Raw genomic sequence first — 17,514 nt, 5'->3', positions numbered from 1 at the left:
AATAATGTTTTTTGTTTTTGTTTTTTTTGCTAAGCACTAGCCCTATAGAAAGAATTTCTTATCTAAGTCACTATTATTTCAATACAATAAGGGCACTGCAGTTTCATTATATAGTGTGGTGACAGTATACAAATATCAGAATAATGTATGTATAAATGCCTGTGTATTTATAAATATTGTGTATGTGTGTGTATGTGTATGTTTATGTGTGTATATATATATGTGTATGTGTGTGTATATGTATGTGTGTGTATGTGTATGTTTATGTGTGTATATATATATGTGTATGTGTGTGTATATGTATGTGTGTGTATGTGTATGTTTATGTGTGTATATATATATGTGTATGTGTGTGTATGTGTATGTGTGTGTATGTGTATGTTTATGTGTGTATATATATATGTGTATGTGTGTGTATATGTATGTGTGTGTATGTGTATGTTTATGTGTGTATATATATATGTGTATGTGTGTGTATATGTATGTGTGTGTATGTGTATGTTTATGTGTGTATATATATATGTGTATGTGTGTGTATGTGTATGTGTGTGTATGTGTATGTTTATGTGTATATATATATATATATGTGTGTATATGTGTATATATAAAACACAATATATAAGCACATGCATGAACACAGACATAGCCCATCAGATAACAATCTATTGACTATGCTTTAGTGATCTGATGCAGTTACTCCTATTATGTACAATTTCCATACAATTAGACTTAACACTGTCCTGGCTGTAGCAACTGTGACAAATGATAGGGAAGGTATTATTACATAAAGTATACTATATGTTTTTATAATGGTGCCAAGCTGTTCATACCTCTCTTATTAGGGTTGTGATTTTTTAAACAAATTTCTGGGAAGGAGAGGGTTAATAGAGTTTATATGTCCATTTAGTAGTTGACTCAGATTAAAAGACATAAAACCGGTAGACATGTGCGATTTGTTTCGGATCGATTCGGAAATTCGGCCGAAATTCGTAAAATTCGGGATTCGGATCGATTCGGATTTACGAATTAAAATAGTGCAGAATTTACCGAATAAATCTGAATTAGTTCGGATTTATTCGGTAGATTCGGATGGCCATGGATTACACTAGTATTGTACAGTATATTAGGTTATATCACTCTGCTACGGGTTACACCTAATATACAGTACATAATACTAGTCTAATACACAGCACATCCCACCTAACACTTACTGAAATTCCGAATTTCCGAACCAAATCGAACCGAATCCAGCTGAATTTATTCGAATCCGAATATATACGAAACGAATCCGAACCGAATTGATTCAAATTTTTCCGAATTCGAATCAATCCGAACCAAAATTCGAAAAAATCCGAATCGATCCGAACCGAATTTTTTCGCCATGCACATATCTAAAAACCGGGGACTTAAGGGTGGCGGCCATCATTTTTTTTACAATTCTTTAATTCTGCAGAACAGATCTGGGATTATCCAATTTAAAATAAAAAAAATAAAAATTACCCCTATAAAGCTCATAGCAACAAATCTATACAGCCGCATCTTCCTTTATACCCTAGAGTACATGATACCCTTTAAGTACTATTTATATCTCTGGAACTCTAGTATTGCATGTGGATTTGATGCATCACTGCCAACAGCGTGATGCCTACTTTTTATATCTGTAGAAATCATTACTGGAGCTTCAGACATAGTTCCACACTTAACAAACTTTAACTTGTGCCAATATAGGCTATACAATTTTTTTTCTCTCTCTCCTTGAATGGCCCAAGTATGCGGTCACAGTTTTACCAATGGCTGATATTCTGCTGTGGCATAATTATAAGATTTCAACAAGAGACCAATCAATGTCTTCTGTGCTGGCAGAAGCTGAGTCACCCTTCTACTATAAATTTGTAGCCCAGTGGCGTCACTAGGGTGGGGGTGGGGGCGGGCCGCACCCGGGTGACACCCTCCAGGGGGTGACACCAAAAAAAAAATTTTTTTTTTTTTTTTTTTTTTAATTTTATTGAAATTCAAAGAAATACAATGTTGAAATGCATAGATTTTTTTTATTAGAGGGGCTGGCATTTGTGAACATTGGTGGGACTGGGGAAGATGTAGAAACACAATTTTTTTGCCCCTTGAGCCAGTGCTGCAATTTCAACAAATAGTTTTCCCGGCTGCTTTTGCTTGTTTGCACTTTGCTTCTCCCCTGCCCAATTTCGCTATGAATGTTGTTGGCATGCCGTGGGGCTTGCAAAGTTGCGCTGCTAGCCTAAACCTGCCTGCCTATCTGTGCTCACTGCTCAGTGACGTGTGGAGCAGTGGAGTCACTCACTGCTGTGCTGTCTCTCTAAACGGGAACTGGCAAATCATGAGGGGATGCCTGGCACCTGACTGCATGACTGTTTGACACTGTCTTTAAAGTGAAGGAGCCACGTATGATGCCCACCAGACCATTACGGTTACGGTACACTAAGTGCACACTGAACATGTAGGAGGGCGGGCAGGGGTCTGGGGGTGGGCAGAGTGCAGAGGTGATTGGCCATAAGAAGAGGTAGGCACGTGGCCCGGGGCTGTGCACTGACAGACTTGGAACAGAGTCAGAGAGCAGAATTTTCATAGTTTGCACCTAAAACTTTTCTTTAGTGATTTATTTTTAGAGTGCTCTGTTTATCTTTCATTTGATGCTCTGCTGAGCCAGGGAGCAGCTCTAGGCATGAGCTTCATAATGAATGCAGTGCAGTTTACATATTTTGTATGTGTGTGTCTGAGTTTTTGTGTGTGTGTCTGAGTGTTTTTGTGTGTGTGTGTGTCTGAGTGTGTTTCCGAGTGTTTGTGTGTGCATCTGAGTATGTTTTAAGTGTGTCTGAGTGTTTGTATGTGTGTTTGCCTGTGTTTTTGTGTGTGTCTGCTTTCTGGGGGGGGGGGTGACACCATAACTTACCGCACCGGGTGACACCAACCCTAGTGACGCCACTGTTGTAGCCTATTCTTGGTCTGGTCCTGTACATGTTGCCTACAACTCTCTTTTATTTACAAGTCCCTCTGACCTATATAGACATAGTTCCTTATTTTAAGGGTTACTACACCCTGCTTCAAGCATTAAAATGTTCTACTTCAGCTATATTACAGGCAGAACCCCTGCTATAATCTCCTGATAGTATACTACCTTGCTCATGTGTCATAAGCTAAATTATTTACACTATTATATGTCATATGTGTTATGTATATATAAAATAAGAAAATAGAGAGGTTCATCTTTGAGACTCAAGAGGAGTCTCCTACTGTCTATGTCAACCCTCTGTAGCTTCATATTTTAGGTAATGTTACAGTTCCAAAGTTCCAAAAGTGGCCTCATGTTTCATTTAGAGGGTTTATAATACAACAGGCTTGATGTATGTTACCCTATATTACTTAACATTGTCATTTCAACATATTGTGATTACCATGTCTAGTTTATACTCAGATTATGTTTGAAAACAATCTTACTCTACAGTTTTTTTTACTGACATGTTTGTATTGTATGCTCTGTTTCATACCTCAATAATAAAAAAATAAAAAATAAAAAAAGACATAAAACCAAAATTTAGTCTATAAATATATGGTGAATAAAAGAAACACTATAAACTTGATGATAAATATTAAGAAGCTAGACTATATATGAATAATGGAAAGACACTGTATGTTGGAGGAGAGTTACGCAGGGGTTGGGTCCAGTGGGAAAGCATGGGAATGGCGGTAGGGTTGCCACCTAGCTGGTATTTTACTGAAATGTCCAGTATTTGTAAGGCTCAGGTCAAATATATATAGATTATAAACATATAAATACAGAGAGTGTTCGTGTGTGTGTATAAAACAATATTAATTATGAGGGGGTGGAAATCTTGGTGAGTTACCACACTTTTTTTTTTGGACTTGACCCCTGAGTAAATTGCAAAGTTTTTTTAAAATTGTATGTTCTATCCAAATCATGAAAGAAAATGTAGGGGTTTCCTGTCCCCTTTAATGTCCCAGATAGATTGTCCTATAGCCTAGGACTTAAAATTGCTGAAAGTGATACAGAATGAGTTTTTTCTTTGTCAATAATATTGATTTATTTGTTTAAACACTAGGAGCTCAAAAGGCCCACATCTTGCTGCTTCGGCTGCTGGCTCCTCCCCTCTCTTAAATACCTCAACCAGAACTATGAGGCTTTGGGAATGAGTGCCTTATGTCTGGGATCATTTTCAAACACCCCCTACTTCCCTATCATCCACTCCAGTAATGGATTTAATTAGCTGCCCTGGGACCTAACTCCTCCAAAACCCAAGATGTGGTGCAGAAGAAACTCACGCTATGTCTGACCTCACAGAAAGCAGTAGTACTGTGTGCATGATACAGTAATCATATCTGAGCTTTAAAATGTCATTTACTGAGAATACACATTCCAATCTCTAAAGTTTGGGCTAAACAGAAGTACACACTGACTGTCATCAACTTAAACTTATCAAGTTTCAGTTTTAATCAGAACATTTCCTGTTTTTATTTAGTTCCTGTGTTGCATTTTACATTTACAACCATAGTGAAAGTTATTAAAAAACTAAAATATTGAGCTATAAACATAAATTATAAATGATATATATTTCCTCTCACCTAGATTACAAGTTTTTCTCTATAGAGGGTAGCTAACAAACGCAACAAAAGTTGCATTATTTCACCCTCTATAGCACTGCCATTACGAGTTTTTAAAAAGCCGGCTTGTGGGTGCGATATGGTTGCATTGAGCTACATACCGCACAAAATACAAGCGCTGCTTTGACGTGCTCATGCACGCTTTTCCCATAGACATAAATGGGGAGAGCATGTTAGGAAAAACACCTGCGATCGTGGAATGAAAAGCTCCGTAACGCAGCCCCATTCTATAGGGAAAAAAAAGTTAAGTTTAAACACCCTAACAAAACCCCACGTCTAAACACCCCTAATCTGCTGCCCCCGACATCGCCGACACCTACATAATGTTATTAACCCCTAATCTGCCGCTCCCGGCATCGCAGCCACTGAAATAAAATCTATTAACCCATAATCTGCCACTCCCGATATCGCTGCCACTATACTAAAGTTATTAACCCCTATTCCCCTGCACCCCAACATCACCTACACTATAATAAATCTATTAACCCCTATTACGCCCGCTCCCCGACATCGTCGCAACTAAATAAAGTAATTAACCCCTAAACCTCTGGCCTCCCACATCACTACCACTAAATAAACCTATTAACCCCTAAACCACCAGCCCCCACATCGCAACAACCTAAATTAAACTATATTAACCCATAAACCTAATCGTAACCCTAACCGTAATCCTAACCGTAACCCTAACCCTAAACCTAACACCCCCTAACTTTAACATAATTAAAATAGAACTAAATTAAAATTACAATTATTAACTAAATAATACCTATTTAAAACTAAATACATACTTACCTGTAAAATAAAACCTAAGCTGCCTTATACTAAAACCTACCATTACAAAAAACTCACTAAAATTACAAAAAATAAAAAAACTACTATTACAAAAAATAACAAACAAAATTTTACAAAACAATAAAAATTATTTTTTTTCTAATACCCTGTTTAAAAAAAAAAACACACCCCAAAATAAAAAAACCCTAATCTATAATAAACTACCAAGGGCCCTTAAAAGGGCCTTTTGTAGGCCCTTAAAATTGCCTATTGTAGGGCATTGCCCTAAAGAAATCAGCTCTTTTTCTACAAAAGAAAAACAAACCCCCTTAATAGTATACAAACCCCCACCCCCCAAACTCACAAAATAAAAATAAAGTAAAACCTAATCTACCCATTGCCCTGAAAAGGGCATTCAGCTCTTTTGCTGCCCATTAAAATAACAAACAAATTATTAAAAAAATAATAATAACAATTATACCTATTCTAATACCCATTTTAAAATATCCCAACCCAAAATTAAAGAAACCTAAGCTATAATAAACTACCAATAGCCCTTAAAAGGGCCTTTTGTAGGGCATTGCCCTAAAGAAATCAGCTCTTTTTCTAAACAAAAATACAAAGACCCACTAACATTACAAACCCCCACCCCCCCAAACCCACAAAATAAAAATAAAAACCTATCTAAAAAACCTTATCTAAAAAAAAACTAATCTACCCATTGCCCTGAAAAGGGCATTTGTATGGACATTGCCCTTAAAAGGGCATTCAGCTCTTTTTCTTGCCCTTAAAAGGGCATTTAGCTCTTTTAAGACATGCCCAAACCCTAACCTAAAAAAAAATTCACCCCAAAAAACCTTAAAAACCTAACACTAACCCCTCTTTAGGTACTCACAGTTGCTGAAGTCCCGCTTGAACGATTTTAATCCAGGCAGCTCCATCTTCATCCAGGCGGCTCCATCTTCATCCATTGTGTGACCGGCATCTTCTTCATCCCTGCGGAGGCGGAGCAGTTAATACGCGGAGGCGGAGGTCCAGGCGAAGGTCCAAGGTGGAGGTCCAGGCGAAGGTCCAAGGCAGAGGTCCAAGGTGGAGGTCCAGGCGGAGGTCCATCAGTCCAACATAGAGGTCCTCTTCATGTGATTGTCCGCCGAACACTGAGGATTCAAATGCAAGGTACCCCTTTTAAACTCGGAGTACCATTTCATTCCTATTGGCTGGAAAATTTAAATCAGCAAATAGGAATTAGGGCTGCTAAAATCCTATTGGCTGTTCAAATCTGCCAATAGGATTTAAGCAGCTCTCATTTCTATTGGCTGTTCAAATCAGCCAATAGGATTTAAGCAGCTCTTGTTGCTATTGCCTGATTCGAATCAGCAAATAGGAATGAGAGCTGCTTATTTCCTATTGGCTGATTTGAACAGCGAATAGGATTTTAGCAGCCCTAATTTCTATTGGCTGATTTAAAATTTTCAGCCAATAGGAATGCAATGGTACCCCCAGTATAAAAGGGGTACCTTTCATTTGAATCCTCAGTGTGCAGCGAATGATCGCATGAAGAAGACCTCAATGTCGGATCGATGGACCTCCGCCTTGGACTTCCGCCTGGACCTCCGCCTCCGCACATCGACTGCTCCGCCACCGCAGGGATGAAGAAGATGCCGGTTCTGCAATGGATGAAAATGGAGCTGCCTGGAAGAAGATGGAACCGCCGGGATGAAGATCGTTCAAGCGAGACTTCAGCAAATGTGAGTACCTAAAGAGGGGTTAGTGTTTTTTAAGGTTTTTTGGGGTGTTTTTTTTTAGATTAGGGTTTGGGCATTTCTTAAAAGATCTAAATGCCCTTTTAAGGGCAAGACAAAGAGCTGAATGCCCTTTTAAGGGCAATGCCCATACAAATTCCCTTTTCAGGGCAATGGGTAGATTAGGTTTTTTTAGATTGTTTTTTTTATTTTGTGGGTTTGGGGGGTGGGGGTTTGTAATGTTATTGGGTCCTTTTAAAGGCTATTCGTAGTTTATTATAGATTAAGTTTCTTTTATGTTGGGGTGTTTTTTTAAAAATGGGTATTAGAATAGGAATAATTGTTATTATTTTGGATAATTTTTTTGTTATTTTGTGTAATGTTTTTTTTTCATTTTGGGGTGTTTTTTTTTTTTGGAAAAGCCATTTTTTATTTTTAATGGGCAGCAAAAGAGCTGAATGCCCTTTTAAGGGCAATGCCAATACAAATGCTCTTTTCAGGGCAATGAGTAGATTAGGTTTTCCTTATTTTTATTTTGTGGGTTTGGGGGGTGGGGGTTTGTATACTATTAGGGGGGGTTTGTTTTTATTTTGTAGAAAAAAGAGTTGATTTCTTTCAGGACAATGCCCTGCAAAAGGCCCTTTTAAGGGCCTACAAAAGGCCCTGGCGGTTTAGGGGTTAGTAGGTTTATTTAATGGTAGTGGTGTGGGAGGCCAGAGGTTTAGGGGTTAATAACTTTATTTAGTGGCGGCAATGTCGGGGAGAGGCGGAATAGGGGTTTATATCTTTATTATAGTGTGCGTGATGTTGGGGTGCGGGGGTTAGGGGTTAATAACTTTAGTATGGTGGCGGCGATGTCGGCGAGCGGTGGAATAGGGTTTAATACATTTTATTAGTGGCAGTGATGTTGGCAGTGGCAGATTAGGGGTTAATAATTTTAATATAGTATTTGCGATGCAGGAAGGCCATGGTTTAGGGGTTAAAAGGTAGTTTATGGGTGTTAGTGTACTTTGTAACAGTTTAGTTATGAGATTTATGTAACAGTTTTGTTGCGTAAAACTCATAACTACGGATCGTGTCAGTATAGGCTGTAACGCAAGCTTTTTAGCCTCACTGCAAAACTCGTAATGGGAGCGCTATGGGGATCCCATGAAAAACTTCATTTTTTTGAGTGCGGGAGTGACGTTACATTACAGTCTAAAAGGCTTGCGGTACAGCTATAATGACAAGACTCGTAATGGCTGCATTACTGTTTTAACATTGAAATGGCCATTTTTTCAGCTTTAAAACACAAACACACAACTTGTAATCTACCTGTATGTTACTTGTGGAAAATAATTTTTACTACGGATTTAGAAGCCCAGGATTTTGCAGGATATTCACACACACATTCAGGCCTACACAAACACATGCATATCACATACACACAAAGACATATACATATATATATATACAAATATGCATTCACACATACAAACACATACACACAAACGCACACACACATAGAAACACATTAACACAGAGAGACATACACACACAAACATATATACACATAAACATTCCACAGACAGAATATTATGAATACAGCATTAATAAGCATTTACTGATACACTTCCCTACCTTCTGGAAGTTTTTGTTGAAGGTTTTAATCATGCAGTTGAAGAAATAAAAAATTGTACCTTTGTGGTTCTAATTTACATAATTGAACAGCACTGCTGTTTGCAGGGAAATTGATTGATTAATTCATTAATTAGTTGTTATAACTGTGAAAATGCTATAGACAATATTGGACATTATACATAAATCCAGGTAACCCAGGAAAGTGTTCCCTGCTAGCTAAAAGGTACCCAGGCAACCCTGGAAAGTGGGCCCTAATTGCCAATAGGTGTCCAGGCACCCTAGGAGAGTGACCTCTGCTCATCAATAGGCACCTAGGCACCCAAGGAAAGTGGCTCCAGCTCACTAATAGCTGACAAGGTAACCCCAAGGACAGTGGTCGCTGCTGGCCAATAGCAGCCCTTGCAAAAGTGGCCCATGCTTGCCAATAGCTGTCTAAGAACCCTCAAGAAAAGTCGCCCCTGCTCGCCAATATGCACCAAAGAACCATGGAAAAGTTGCCCCTGCTTAACAGTAACCACCAAGGCACCCCAGGGAAGTGGCCCCTGCTCAACAAAACATGCTCAAGCACTTTAGAAAAGTTGTGAGAAGCAGCCACTTTCCCGGGTTGTCCGGGCGCATATTGTCCACTTTCCAAGGCTGTCCAATTATTAATGAGGGACCACATTTCTTGAGGGTTTTTAGGCAGCTATTGGCAAGCAGGGGCCACTTCCCCAGGATGCCTGGGTGCCTATTGGCAGGGGCTACTTTCCCTGGGTGCTTGGGTGTGTTTTGGTGAGCAAAGGCCATTTCCCAGGGTGCATGGGCAACTAAAAGCTAGCAGGGCCACTATCCTGTTATGCGTGAGTGCCTATTAGCAAGCAATGGCCACTGTCTGGGGTGCTTGGAAGCCTATTGAGGAGTAGGGCCCACATTCCCAAGGTGTCTGTACACCTATTGATTAGCAGGGGCCACTGTATCGGGGTGCCTATTGGCAAGCATGAGCCACTTTCCCAGGGTGCCTTGGAGCCTATTGGCAAGCAGGGGCCCCTTTCCCAGGGTGCTTGGGTGTGTTTTGGTGAGATTGGGCCACATTCCTGGGAGCCTATTGGTGAGCAGTGGCCACTTTACTGCATTGATTAACAAGGGGCACTTCCCTGTTGTATGTGGGCGCCTATTGGGAAGCAGGAGCAACTTTCTAAGGTGACTGTGCATGTATTACGCGAGCAGGGGCCACTTTCTCAGGGTGTCAGTGCCCCTTTTGGAGAGCAGGGGCCACTTTCCCAGGGTGTATGGGTACCTATTGGCTAGCAGAAGCCACCTTCCCAGGGTGCCTAGGTGCCTATTGGCAAGCAGGGTACACTTTTCCAGGGTGCTTTGGTGCATATTGGTGAGCAGATGCTTGGGTTTGTTTTGGTGAGCAGACACCACTTTCTTGGAATACCTGGAAGCCTATTAGCGAGAAGGGGCCACTTTCACGGTTGCCTGTGCACATATTGCAGAGCAGGAGTCACTTTTGCAGGGTGTCTAAGCACCTACTGGCTAGCATAGGCCACTTTACCAGGGGTGTATGGGTGCCTATTGGCAAGCAGGGGCCACTTCCCTGGTGTGCCTGGGAGCCCTGTGTGCTTGGGTGTGTTTTGCTGAGCAGGGACACTTTCTTGGAATGTCTGGAAACCTATGAGTTAGCAGGGGCCACTTACTCAGGGTGCCTGTGCGCTTCTTGGATGAGCAGGGGCCTCTTTCATGGGGTGTCTGGGCAACTAATGACTCTCAGGGGCCACTTTTCTGGGGTGTCTGGGTGCCTATTGGCAAGCAGGGGCCACATTTCTGGGGTTATAGTTAGTTGTAGTAGGTGGCGCAAAACAAGTTGCTATTCCCAATGTGTCTTACTGTAAATATGTGTGATAATGTGTGGGCTCAATATATGTTAATGTTTTGATGAGTCCTAATTTTATATTCTCTTTTGGCCTAGACTGTCAAGAAAATATATATATAAATCATAAAAAAAAAAAAAAAAAAAAATAAATAAATATATATATATATAGTTTTACAGTCTAAGGACACACCACTTGAAATTTAAACTAACACATAGGCCATTTTTATAAAGATTAAGATCATAAAAACCAAGCGATCACATTAACATACAAAGTTGATTAAATACAATAGAATTCTAAAATAAAATATATATATATTTGACAAAATTACCACTTAGTTTTACAGTCTAAGGACAAACAACTTGAAATTTTAAAATTCCTACAATAATTATAAAAATTCATACAAGAAGGCTAATCTCTCGTCCGATAATACTAATATCCACAAAAACTAGAAAAGTATTGGTACAACACACTCATTGGATCATACAGCTCTTTACTATATTTTTACAATACCCACTATCTGGTTATTGTAGCCCACAGATAACAAATAGAAACATTCAAACTAGAGTCAAAAGATTCACTTAAATTTATATTCTCTTTTGGCCCATCTAACTTTTATTTCACTAATTTTTATTTCACAATTGGCCCCATTTTATGGTTAAAATATCCATACAACGATAAGTATAGACACGAAAACACGCAAACACACCATTAAAACATATTTACTAAACATAATAAAACTACTCAAGAAAATATATATATATCATAAATAAATATATAGTTTTACAGTCTAAGGACACACCACTTGAAATTTAAACTAACACATAGGCCATCTTTTAAGATCATAAAAACCAAGCCATCACACTAACAAACCAAGTTGATTAAATACAATAGAATTCTAAAATAAAATATATATATATTTGACAAAATTACAACTTAGTTTTACAGTCTAAGGACAAACAACTTGAAATTTTAAAATTCCTACAATAATTTTAAAAATTCATACAAGAAGGCTAATCTCTCATCCGATAATACTAATATCCACAAAAACTAGAAAAGTATTGGTACAACACACTCATTGGATCATACAGCTCTTTACTATATTTTTACAATACCCACTATCTGGTTATTGTAGCCCACAGATAACAAATAGAAACATTCAAACTAGAGTCAAAAGATTCACTTAAATTTATATTCTCTTTTGGCCCATCTAACTTTTATTTCACTAAATTCTAATTTCACCATTGGCCCCGTTTTAACTATATTTTATGGTTAAAATATCCATACAACGATAAGTATAGACAAATTATTTCACTCTAATATTACGCTCTAATTACAGAAACCTTTTAAAAATATCCATGGTTTCATAAAGTGACTAAAATATACACTCTAAAAGTAATTGACATTAAGATATATAATATCTTTCTCTATTTTAAAAGTAATCATATAAAATGCTTATCGCTACATAAAAACACCCAACTATATTATAATTAAGACCCAAGGATACCTATGTTATATAATAAAACAGCATTTTATAATTGTTCCTGATTTTTTTTTTTTTTTTTTATTTTTTGATTTTATGTATATCATCAATTAGTGATTTATTGCTAAATTAGAGAGGCTTTAAATAGCCTTTGAATCCCCACATCTGGTATCTTGAAAAAGGCTGTCCTGCCGAAACATGTTGATACCAGAGCACACCTGCACAGGATTTGAGAAGACAAAGTGAATACCAGCTATACCCAGTTGAAATATTCAAGTTCCCTCTGAGCGGCATATATTTAACCGCAAAGATCACATTGATAACTAGAAATCCTTTTTCTACTTATCCTACAAACTTTCTACTTATCCCAACAACCACATTTCAGCACCCAGATCGGTCACTGACCGACATCTAAGAAACCTGGGAACAACAGACCGGAAAGGCACGCAAAAATTCCACATCAGGAGGTTATCCAACAACCATACCATCGTGATCGGTCACTGACCGACAGACAAGCCACAGAATAGAAAAACCGGAGATACTTAAAAAACATCAGCAAACGGTTAGCACTTAACCGCAACGAAGATCCCACCAAGAAACCCTTAAGAGCGCGATCGGTCACTGACCGACAAAGGATAAGGTAACTGAGCGGCCACGACAACTACCCAAACACTTATATAAAAGTGAATTTTCTCGCAGCAAACAGATAAGCCCACCTAATAAGAGGAAACCAAAGCGGCATTTATTTAACCGCCAGCAGCTCATATAGAACTGCCACCAGCTTGATCTTGAAACTTAATCAAAACACTGGCATAGCGGCGTTTATTTAACCGCAATTATCTCACAAAAGTGATATCAAACAGATACCCTTCAAGGTACTAATTTGTATACTTATATTATAGTGTGATAAAAATCGCACCAATATACCTCTACATTTGATATATAGTTGCCTAAGATAAGATCTCAATTGCATAGCTGAACTTGAAACAAAGTATCCTATATGAACTATACAGCAACTATTGTTTTATCCACTATAAAATTGTATCTACAAACATTCTGTTAGAAATTACAACTTGTGATAAACTCAAAACTGTATAAATTATAAGATTTCAACGTTATTATTTTAATTTAATTTATTTTTTATATATTATGTACATTTTTATACATAGAGACACCGGTGTCATTTTTTAAACTTTGAAGGAATTGTAATAATTTTTGTTTAACTGTACTTTTAGCATCACTACTATTGGGTAAATTTACCATAATCAAATAAAGGATCATATTTATTTCTTAAATAGTTTCGACATCCATTTTTTTCCAAAAGAGAATATAAAATTAGGACTCATCAAAACATTAACATATATTGAGCCCACACATTATCACACATATTTACAGTAAGACACATTGGGAATAGCAACTTGTTTTGCGCCACCTACTACAACTAACTATAACTCTTTAAACTTTGGGATAAAGTTTACTTCAGGTGTGCTAGATTCCTCACCAGCTAGACAGTCTAAACCTACCAAACATTCACCACATTTCTGGGGTACCTGGGCACCTTTTGGTAAACAGGTGCCACTTTATTAGTGTGCTTGTGTGTGTTTTGCTTAGCAGGGGTCACGTTCCTGTGGTGCCTTGACATTTATTAAGTGAGCAGAGGCCACTTTCTCTGAGTGCCTGCGTGCCTTTTAAAGAGTAGGGGCCACTTTCCTAGGGTGTCTGGACACCTATTGGCTAGCAGGGGTCACTTTCCTTGGTTGCCTATTGGCAAGCAAGGGACACTTTTCCAGGGTGCTTTGGTGCATATTGGTGAGCAGGTGCTTGGGTTTGTTTTGGTGAGCAGGCACCACTTTCTTGCAATGCCTGGAAGCCTATTAGCAAACAGGGGCCACTTTTGCAGGGTGTCTGGGCACCTCCTGGCTAGCAGGGGCCACTTACACAGGGTGCCTGGGTGCCTAATGGCAAGCAAGGAAAACTTCCCTGGGGTGCCTTGGAGCCTATTGGCAAGCAGGGGCCACTTTCCCGGGGTGCTTGGATTTGTTTTGGTAAGCAGGGACACTTTCTGGGAATGCCTGGTAACCTATGAGTGGCAGGGGTCACTTACTCAGGGTGCCTGTGCGCCTCTTGGGTGAGCAGGGGCCTCTTTCCTGGTATGTTTTTGAAACTATTGGGGCCACTTTCCTGGGCATCTTAGGTGCTTATTGGCAAGCAGGGGCCACATTCCTATTGGTAAACAGGAGCCAGTTTCTTAGGGTGCTTGGGTGTGTTTTTCTAAGCAGAGGCCACTTTCCTGGGGTGCCTGGGTGCCTATTGGCACCCAGGGGTCACTTTTATGGGGTAACTGTGTGTTTATTTGGTGAGTAGGGGCAACTTTCTCTGAGTGCCTACATGCCTTTTAGAGAGTTGGGGACACTTTCCCAGGGTGTCTGGGCACCTATTGGCTAGTAGGGGCCACTTTCCTTGGGTGCCTAGCTGCCTATTGGCAGGCAGTGGCCACTTTCTCAGGTTGCCTGGGTGCCTATTGACATGCAGGGGCCACTTACCAAGGGTGCCTGTGCAGCAATTAGTAAGGAGGGGCCACTTTTCTTGAGGGTTCCTAGGCAGCTACTGGCAAGCAAGGGCCACTTTCCCAGGGTGCCTGGGTACCTATTGGAAGGGGCTACTTTCCCAAGGTGCTTGGGTGTATTTTGGCGAGCAGAGGCCACTGTTCCTGGGTGCATGATCTACTATTGGCTAACAGGGCCACTTTCCCGTTATGCCTGGGTGCTTATTAGCGAACAGGGGCCGTTTTTCCAGGGGGGCATGGAAGGCAATTGGTGAGCAAGGACCATGTTCTCAGGGTGCCTGTGCAACAATTGCCGAGCAGGGGCCATTTTCCTAGCGTGTCTTGACAACTATTGGCTAGCAGGAGCAAGTTTCCCTGGGTGCTTGGGTACCTATTGGTGAGCAGGGGGCACTTTCCCTGTGTGAGGGTTCCTAGGTGGCTATTAGTCAGCAGGAGGCACTTCCTGGAGTGCCTGTGCATCTATTGGTAAACAGAGGCCACTTTTCCATGGTACCTGGGTGCATTTTAGGGAACAGGGGACACTCTCCTGGGGTACCTAGGCATGTATTAGTGAGCAGGGTCCACTGTCAAAGTATATTAGCAAGCAGGGGATACTTTCCAGGAGTACCTGAAAGTCTATTAGTTCCAGGGTATGTATTGTAAGCAACGGCCACTTTTCTTGAGGGTTTCTATTGTCAAGCTGGTGCCAGTTTCCTGGAGTGCCTGTGCACCTATTATCAAGCAGGGGCCACTGGATCTATTGGTCAACAGGAACCTAGGTGCATATTACAGAGCAGGGGTCACTTTTCTGGGGTACCTGGGTGTCTATTAGTCATGGGGTACCTGGGTGTCTATTAGTGGGCAGGGGCCACTTTCCTGGGGTGCCTATTGACAAACTGGGGTCAGTTTCCTGGAGTGCCTGTGCACCTATTATCAAGCAGGGGGCACTGGATCTATTGGTAAACAGGAACCTAGGTGCATATTGAAGAGCAGGGGCCACTTTTCTGGGGTACCTGGGTGTCTGTTGGTGAGCAGGGGCCACTGTCAAAACTTATTAGCAAACAAGGGACACATTTCCTTGTTGTCTGGGTCCATACTGGTGAGCAGGGGCCACTTTACTTGACGGTTCCTAGGCAGCTAGCTATTAATGAGCTGGGCCACTTCCAGGGAATGCATATACACACAGACACACATACACAGTCACACACACACTTATACATACGCACACATATATATATCACACATAACACTTACACACACACAAAGAAACACAAGTTATGGAGCTGTGGTCTAAAGACCGCTGCTCCATAACCCTGTCCGCCTAGAGATCGCCACAATTCAACCCGATCAAGTATGATCGGGTTGATTGACACCCTCTGCTGGAGGCCCATTGGCCGCGAGTCTGCAGGGGGCGGCGTTGCACCAGCAGTTCACAAAAGCTGCTGGTGCAATGCTGAATATGGAGAGCGTATTGCTCTCCGCATTCAGCGATGTCTTGCGGACCTCATCCGCACTGTCGGATCAGGTCCGCAAGCCTCTTTGGGTTAGCTTGTCAAATGGATTGTAGTTGCAGCAGTGAATTAAGGCCACATACACACATACAAATACACACATACACTTACACACACATACAAATACACACATATACACACGTACAAATACAAACATACATACATGCACACATACACACATAAACATACATACACACATATACACACATATACATATAAACATACAGTACATATACACATATAGACATACATACACACATATACACACATATACATATAAACATACAGTACATATACACATATAAACATACATACACACATATACACACACATATACATATAAACATACAGTACATATACACATATAAACATACATACACACATATACACACATATACATATAAACATACAGTACACATACACATGTAGACATAAATATACACACATGTACACACATACAAATACACACATATATGCACATACAAATATACCTTTGAGCCCTCCACAGTCTAGCACGTGATTGTAGAACACATCCCTTTCAATATCATCCTTGCCCTGACATGCTATGCACAAGCTGTAACAACCTACTAAACTCCAGTTACAACCTACTAAACGCCAGTTACAACCTACTAAACTCCAGTCACAACATACTAAACTCCAGTCACAACATACTAAACTCCAGTCACAAGCAATTATTAGCAGTTATGTCAAGTCACAGACAGCTAAACCCTGTGAAAGTGCTACACTTGCTATTGTGATATCATAATAGCCAAGGGTTTATAAAGAGCTTTAAGAGGCTACTAAAACCATTCTGCATGGGTTGAGATGCCTTTAAGAATGGTTGTGGACATAGTAAATATTATTATTATTATTATTTTCCCTTAAAGGGACATGATACCCCAATGTTGAAACACTTGAAAGTGATGCAGCATAGCTGTAAAAAGCTGACTAGAAAATATCACCTGAACATCTTTATGTAAAAAAGAAAGATATTTTACCTCAAAATGTCCAAAGTATTCAAACCCCATTGTAAAGGACTTTAAGCATCAAATCAGTATGCCTGTCCCAGGACTTGCAAGGGAGCGTTCCTCATGCACACTCATGTTATTTCCCTATTCAGTTTAAGGAAGTTTTCTATGAAATCTCATGAGATCACAGTAAAAGAGTTTATGACCTAAACACTGCTGATGCTGATTGGCTGCTGTTCATTTCTTCCTTTTTTTTTACCTGCAGCTTGGCAGTAACTGAAAGATAACTTTTTACAGAACACTTACTCTGATGAGCTGAAGAAATTGTGAGGTAAAATATCTTCACTTTTTACATAGAGATGTTCAGG

Source organism: Bombina bombina, chromosome 8 (genome assembly GCF_027579735.1).
Source record: "Bombina bombina isolate aBomBom1 chromosome 8, aBomBom1.pri, whole genome shotgun sequence".
NCBI classification, from domain to species: Eukaryota; Metazoa; Chordata; class Amphibia; order Anura; family Bombinatoridae; genus Bombina; species Bombina bombina.
Note: the sequence above shows the minus strand (reverse complement) of the source record.